We start from the raw sequence: 7161 nt of genomic DNA on the forward strand, positions 1-7161 counted from the left end.
TAAAATAAAGGGATAAAAGAAAAATATATTAGTTAAAGTTTCCAGCATATTTGTCTTTGATGTCTGATTTGTTCTAAAATCTTTTTGTAAAATTGGTGAAGGATCCTGCTCCCAGATATCTTTATTAGCATAGTGTTGCATCTTAATATTTGGCGCATGCTTATAAGGAGTTTCTTTATGTTCAACTCTTTTGCTTGAAATAATCCCATAAGGGTCATAGTGTCAAAATATCCCTGCACAAACTTAATTTCCTTTAACATGGTTTCAATTTTTGCACCGAATGTTCTAGTATTTATCACAAATTCCCAAACCTTTGCCTTTAATTAAAAAGGCAGTGCATTTTCTAGCTAGAAAATGAATATGATCTACATTTAGGCAGTTCCTGATAAATTCTAGAGAAAAAATTCTAATAGGAAGGAAAAATAGAAGTCTATAGGGTACCAATTCATTGCCATATATGATAATTTCATTAAAATATTTATGCAGATACTAATATCCCATTTTAGCTACATCCCTCAGTTGTAAAATTATCTTTTTCTCTGGAAATATTCTTGGTGGTAATATATCATACATGGGACTAAAGAAACTAACAAAAACTTGTAAGCAAAGTCTGAGAATGAAAATTCTTGAAAATGCTTTCTCGGCATTGAGATCTAGTGAATAACTGAAATAACATTGCCATTGGAATCCTACCTTTGAAATTTACACTAGTAAACTTGTTTACTTAAAAGAATAGGAAAATATAAACTAGAACAAATTGGTACCTAAAAGACTGGCTCACCTTGTAATTTGTATATTGATAATTAACAACATCATATATGTATTGACTATAGTGAAATGTGACAAAGGTTTCTTTAATAGGTGAAATAGAATATAAAAACCCTAGTATGACTTCATCTATTGTTTAGTCATGCACATATCTAAGAAACCAACAAATTGTTGAAATGATCAATATAGTTATATCTGAAAAAAAAATATAAATATATATATATATATATATAAAATATAAATATAAATATAAATAAATTAAAAAAAAAAAAATAAAAAAAAATTGGAAGAATATGGTGGATTGTGTTCTAGTAATGAAGCATATAGAGGTAACAAACATGAAAGAACTATAGATTTTCCCTTCAAGCTTAATTCATGATACAATTACCTCATGAATTCTTCACTTATAGGTATGGCATCATTAGGAATTATAAGATTTAGAATTTGAAAAATATATATAGGGTAAAAACAGAACAACACATACTTAGTATTTGACACTATATCCTACTTGCTTGGAAGATACCTTTCGGAACACCAGGTAACAAACTCGAAAAATGGGTGAGTCTCGGGTATGGTAAATTTGTCCAAGACTCCCACACTAATGAGATATGATGTAAATATTGAGAATGTTGATATGCCCATGCCTAAAGCTCATATTCATTAACATCGGCTTCTCAATTAATCAAAGGAAACTCGTCAAAGTTAACAGAGGTTTTGGGTGAGGTTTTAAACACTTTTCCCTTCATGTATACAATTTACAAATTGAAATGTAATAGAAATATGGAAATAGAATTACCAATTAGAAACTTTGAGGCCGAAATTTGAAATAGCAATAGGCTGCAAGCTCCTATATGCTTTTTTTATAGTACAAATGAAATGGAAATGTTGTTTTCTCAAAACTTTTATTTTGAATAAGGAAAAATGTGACTCCCCCTCCTGCCACCCCCACCCTCTTCTTTGGCAAGTCCAACATATATCTGGATATATACATTGTTTAACACAACGAACACGACGAAGATATTTATGTAATTTAATAGAAGCATTCATGTTTCGTAATGCGAAGTGGGAGATAGAATAGATTTAAGACGAATAACATGGAATTCACCATTGTGTTGGCCAGAATTAAATACGTTAATTACGCCGTAAGGGGTTTTTCTCTGAGATCAATTCTCCCAACTGCCTCTCTGTCATCACTTTACGCCGTTAGATCTTTGTTAGACGACTAGATTATCCTCAGCCGTTGATTTGAATGGGTTGGTGACCGGTTGGGACTCGCTGCGCCCGTTGCTTTCCCTTCATGTAACTGCATCACAAAGAGACACTCCGTGATCATAACAGCACAATTTCGAACTTTAGATTAGCGCAAGCCCTTTCTAGTGGTTGGCCGCAGCGGCACAACCAGACCAGATCGCAGAGAAGAAAGATCATCCATATCCTGTGTAAATACTCCCCTCACTCCTCTTTTTTTAATCAGGTTGTTTCTTCTCGAGCGCTCTGAGTCTGCGAAGCTACGAGCATCCTAAAAATAAAGTGACAGTCGTTCCAGCCATGGAGGAGGAGCTCTGCGGCACAACATTTAAGGTATCTGCAAACTAAATCTCCTTGATTCCTTCCTCTGCCTTTCTTTGTTTGTGTACAGTCTCTGACGTGCGTACGTGGTTTTCAGGTTGAAAATGAGAGTGTCATTGCTGGTATCTTGTAAAATTATTGCAGATCTGGATCATCTGACCAGCAGATGGACAAACTACTCTTAGAATAAGTTTTGTGCATAGATACCTGAAAGATCTGGTGAAGCAGGTGGCTGCGACTGTTAATACGCCAGAGATGTGGAGTCATTAGATATACTTCAGAGATAGCAGATAGGTGCCTTTTTGCTGATTCTGTTTTCAGTTTTTAAGTTTAGCTACTTGGATTTTCTCCTCAACGCCAGTGGCCTGTGTAAGCTTCCGACTTGCTTAATTCAATTTCAGAAGGTTTTGATAATGCGCCCCAGATTTATGACCATAGAAACAGTTGGTGCCATGTCTTTAAGTATAAAATTTATGATAAAAATGAGTTAATTATTTGGGAAAATAGAAATCCAGGTTGCAAACTCAATATATTTGTCTTTTTTTTAACCTGCATGGGCCAGAGAGCACAGATATATATAAAATAATTAATGTATGGCAGTACGTATTTTGTCTTTTGAATAATTTTGTCAACCAAGGTAGATCCAAATACATTTCTAGATACTCGATAAAATTGGGTTGCTATTGATTATGATATTAAACCTTTTGTTATGTAACACTATGTTTTGTTATGTAACACTATGTTCAAAGTGTGAGGAGATCTAATGGTACAATTTAATTTCAAATTTATTTTGAAAAATGATAATTAGTTTTTTATTTTATAATATTTATTTTTAAAAATTTTATATATTAAAAAATTTGATACTCTAGTTCCTGTGTATCATTCTCATGTTTTCTTGTAGTTAGAAATTACCCCGTTTAACATTAACTCAGATGTCGGGATAAAGACATGTCAACTATGGTTCGAGCTCAAGTAATACGTGTTAATTGCTTGCTTGTAGAATACAGATTAATAATAACAACAATTTTTTTAAGTCATTCTACATTGCGTAATGTTTTCTCGTTATCACTCTTTCAGGTTTCTCCTAGTCATTAAATGTTCATAGATAGATATTGAGCAGAAGAATTAGCTGAATCGACGCAAGCTGTCCCACTGATGCAGGAAAATAAGACTACCACTTACTTGAAACAGAACAGTGATTTAAATCGGATCCCAATCTTTCAGCCCGACCTTCTGTTTTAATGGATTGCTCTAAATTCTTGAGATCTGGTCTTGAGTCTTGGAAATAATTTTCAACTTGCTTTTCTAATAGGGTACATGATATAGGAGTTTGGCTTGTAAATATATCTCTTTGCCGAAAACTTTTAAGATTCCAGTCTGATAGTTTGTATTCCTTTGCAAATGTGCTAAAGCAATTTCCCAAGATTTTCCCAGATTCCTACTTCGTTGAAATAAATTTAAGTTCTTTTCCCATAACGTTTCTCTAATTATTTGTTTTGGGAGAGGGAAGGGGGAAGATTAGTTATTTATAATCATATGGGCTACTGGCACCTGTTACCCCGAAAATTCTGCTCATATGATCTATCATAGGCTGCACTTCCAATTTCCCAATAACAGAATGGTGCCCTGAGTATTTATTTGAACATATTTTGTTCCCATATAAAATATTAAGCATTCCTTGAAATTGTGGGTTTCTTGACTTTTGACCAATAACTATTTGATGATTACCTTGTACTCTCTGATGAGCCAAATGTCCTGAAAGAAGGATGTGGAAAATCTTTTGCTCCATTTCCCCGAGGTAATATAGGACTGCTAAATTAGAGCTTATCTGTTTTTTAGCTATCTGGCACATGAAAGTGTAGCTGAATGTTGGCTATAGAGCCTCTAATGTAATATCGGTTGTTGCATTTTCCTTCGCAGGTTGTTACTTCTCTACATCAGGTGGATTGCAGAGCTTTGAACATCCAATACAACACATACCAAAAAGACTAGTATTGCTGTCAAAGTATTAGGAGACAATGTCTATGGATCCAATTTGAAGCTTGAAGTAAGGGCATGACCATGCAGGATCACACAACATTCACATTTCATAGCTGAAACAATTTCTGCCTCATGTTATAATTCAGTTATTGAGTGGGAAGCCAAGAACTTGTTAAATGTCTTTTTATAGGCAAACACCATAAATGAATTGCTGTTAATTTTTGAGTTAACATGTTCTTTGCTTAGGTCAGTTACTTCATTAATCCATTAGCTCATTATTAATTCCATTAATTCATTAGCAATCACATTAACCATTATCATATGACAGTAACTAATGAAAGAACATCAAAGTTCAAAGGCTTAAAGCCAGGGCAAAACCCCACAAGGTGGAAAACCCACAGATCTTTTCTTCTTGATAATATCAAATGTTCAGAGAGAGATAAATCCATAAGTACAATGATACATTAGTCAAAGTGAATAGATTGACTTGCCATAGATGATCCCAATCCACTGTCCAAACGTCAAAGTCACATCATCTGCACATTAAAACTGGAGAAAAGGTAGCAATTTGTGGCTCAGTGGGATCAGGGAAATCTGCTCTGATATATACAATTCTTGGAGAAATCCCAAAAATTTCAGGAGATGTAAGTTGAACATTAACTACTCTTCTTGAGCAAAAGTAACCATTTCATAGTTCAACAAGATTGCAGATGCAACTTTTTTGCTTTCTATGTACATAAATTCTTCCATAAACTTTTTGATTGGACTACGTGTAGGTTGAAGTACATGGCAATGTTGCCTACGTGGCACAAATAGCTTGGATTTAGAGTGGTATTGTTAGAGATAACATACTCTATGAGAAACCAATGGACAAAATTCAATACAAGAAGGCAATAAAAGCTTGTGCGTTAGACAAGGATATAGGGAGTTTTGCTCATGGAGATATGACAGAGATTGGGGAGAGAGGATTGAATATGAGTGGAGGACAAAAACAGAGGATTCAGTTGGCTAGAGCATTATATAACGATGCTGACATTTATCTATTGGATGATCCCTTCAGTGTAGTCGATGCTCATATAGCATCAACTCTATCGAATAAGGAGGAGACATTACATAAGAGAGACTCCAAGACTTGCTAATATCGCTTGTCATAGTATGAAAAATCTGGTTTACCTCTATATCATATCTGTAAAGATCTTAGAATGAGATCCAGACATATTAATGTGAAAATTTCTGTGCATATTGAATATAAAAGATTTGAGTTTTGGGTTATCAAAGCTATAGATTGAGAACTATATGGATTTCTTGATAGGATGGTTGGTTCGATTTGTATATCAGGATTGCTAGCTTCTTTGTGGTGGTAGTGTGAGATCAATTGGGAATTGCTACTCGTTTCATGCTTCAAGATGGAAATGAATTTCCCAATGATGGTGGTGATGAAGGAACCCAGCAAAAGCACAGAGAATAGCATAGTTGATTGAATAAAAAAATCAATTGTGTAAATACAAATAACACACCCTACAAAGTGATGTTTTCTTGAATATTGATCAATATGAATGATTTTCCTTTCACAGTTCTTGTGTTTTGATTCTTTATGAATAGGAATTGATTCATTCAACTAAAATTGGTATTGTTGATTTTGATGGCACTTCTGTTCTCCAGCTTGATGATTGGGTGTTGTGCCGAATTTACAAGAAAAATGGTCATTCTCAGAGAGTACAAGCGGTAGAACAAGATGAAACTCTGTCTTTTGCCTATATGAACCATACCATCACAAAAAATTGTGTATATATCATTTCACTATAGAAATTGAAAACAATTTTTAGAGTGATAACTGCATCCTCAAGGTATTCTCTTGCTCCTTTTATTTCTTCCCTCTTGCATTGGAATTTTGTGGAACTCAGTTGAACCCTAAAATCATCCTAAAGTTATATAGGTCAAAAAATTTCCTAAAGTCACATTGCGGCTTCAAATTTAAACATAAATACATATAAACAGAAGGTAAAGTCTCAATATTCAATTATATGAGCAAATTACATAGCTTATTCAGCTAGCACGAGACCAGACTTGACTACATTAGTCAAATATCTTTCCAACTCCACTAACTACACCACAGTTCACATCGATTGACTGATGACTTGATCTCCACAGTTATTTACTTACTGTCCAACAAGGAGACCAACATGTTAATCATCTGGATTCTACAGCTGGGATTGTGACTTGATAAATAATGAGAAACATACATATTGCAGCAATACAAAATGTGCACACAAAGATACTTCACTAATTCTTTATTCACTGGTACCTCTATTTATACACAAACACAGTAGTGGAGTCCTGCGGAAAGATTCCAGCTTCAACAGCAACTAACCTCCCTATTTTAACTCATTAACCTACAGCTAATCATCCTTAACAGCACTTATACATGAGCTGTTTGTACTCTAAAACAGAATCCCTAAATAGCCTATTACATTTATGTATTGGAGAGTTATTCTCTAACATGATCAGCAACCAGAGAATAACAGAATTTATATATTGCTCTAGTACAAACGAAGTTGAAATGAACTCTTTGAATTGTTCAAAACATCATTTTTGGAAATAATGTTTCTTGACTTGTTCTGAAATTGTACCCATGTTTTCTGGATAGGCTGCATTCTTTTCACTTTGGACAATGCTTCAGACCATAAACTTGCAGTCCTATCTCCAAGACTATATGATAGAATGATTTTGAGACTTGCTTCAAGGTTTAACGGGTAAATATATAAACATTTCCATTATAATTTTATCAGGATAATTCATTTAAACAGGTTGGCTAATAGTATCAAAGATGAGGTCAGCTAATTG

General features: G+C 34.1%; 2 long non-coding RNA genes across 2 annotated transcripts; both read left to right on the forward strand.

The window, feature by feature from the left end:
- Positions 1-2159: 2159 nt before the first annotated feature.
- LOC149158269 (uncharacterized) lies at positions 2160-2751 on the forward strand. Its single transcript, XR_016262029.1, has 2 exons — positions 2160-2349; positions 2435-2751. It is a non-coding gene; the product is annotated as an uncharacterized LOC149158269 (long non-coding RNA).
- Positions 2752-4055: 1304 nt separating this feature from the next.
- On the forward strand, positions 4056-4790 carry LOC149158270 (uncharacterized). Its single transcript, XR_016262030.1, has 2 exons — positions 4056-4135; positions 4258-4790. It is a non-coding gene; the product is annotated as an uncharacterized LOC149158270 (long non-coding RNA).
- The last annotated feature ends 2371 nt before the right edge of the window (positions 4791-7161 follow it).

The sequence above is a fragment of the Pinus tabuliformis genome, chromosome 5_2, assembly GCF_031772625.1.
Source record: "Pinus tabuliformis cultivar Carrire ecotype Pingquan chromosome 5_2, CPIR1, whole genome shotgun sequence".
NCBI lineage: Eukaryota > Viridiplantae > Streptophyta > Pinopsida > Pinales > Pinaceae > Pinus > Pinus tabuliformis.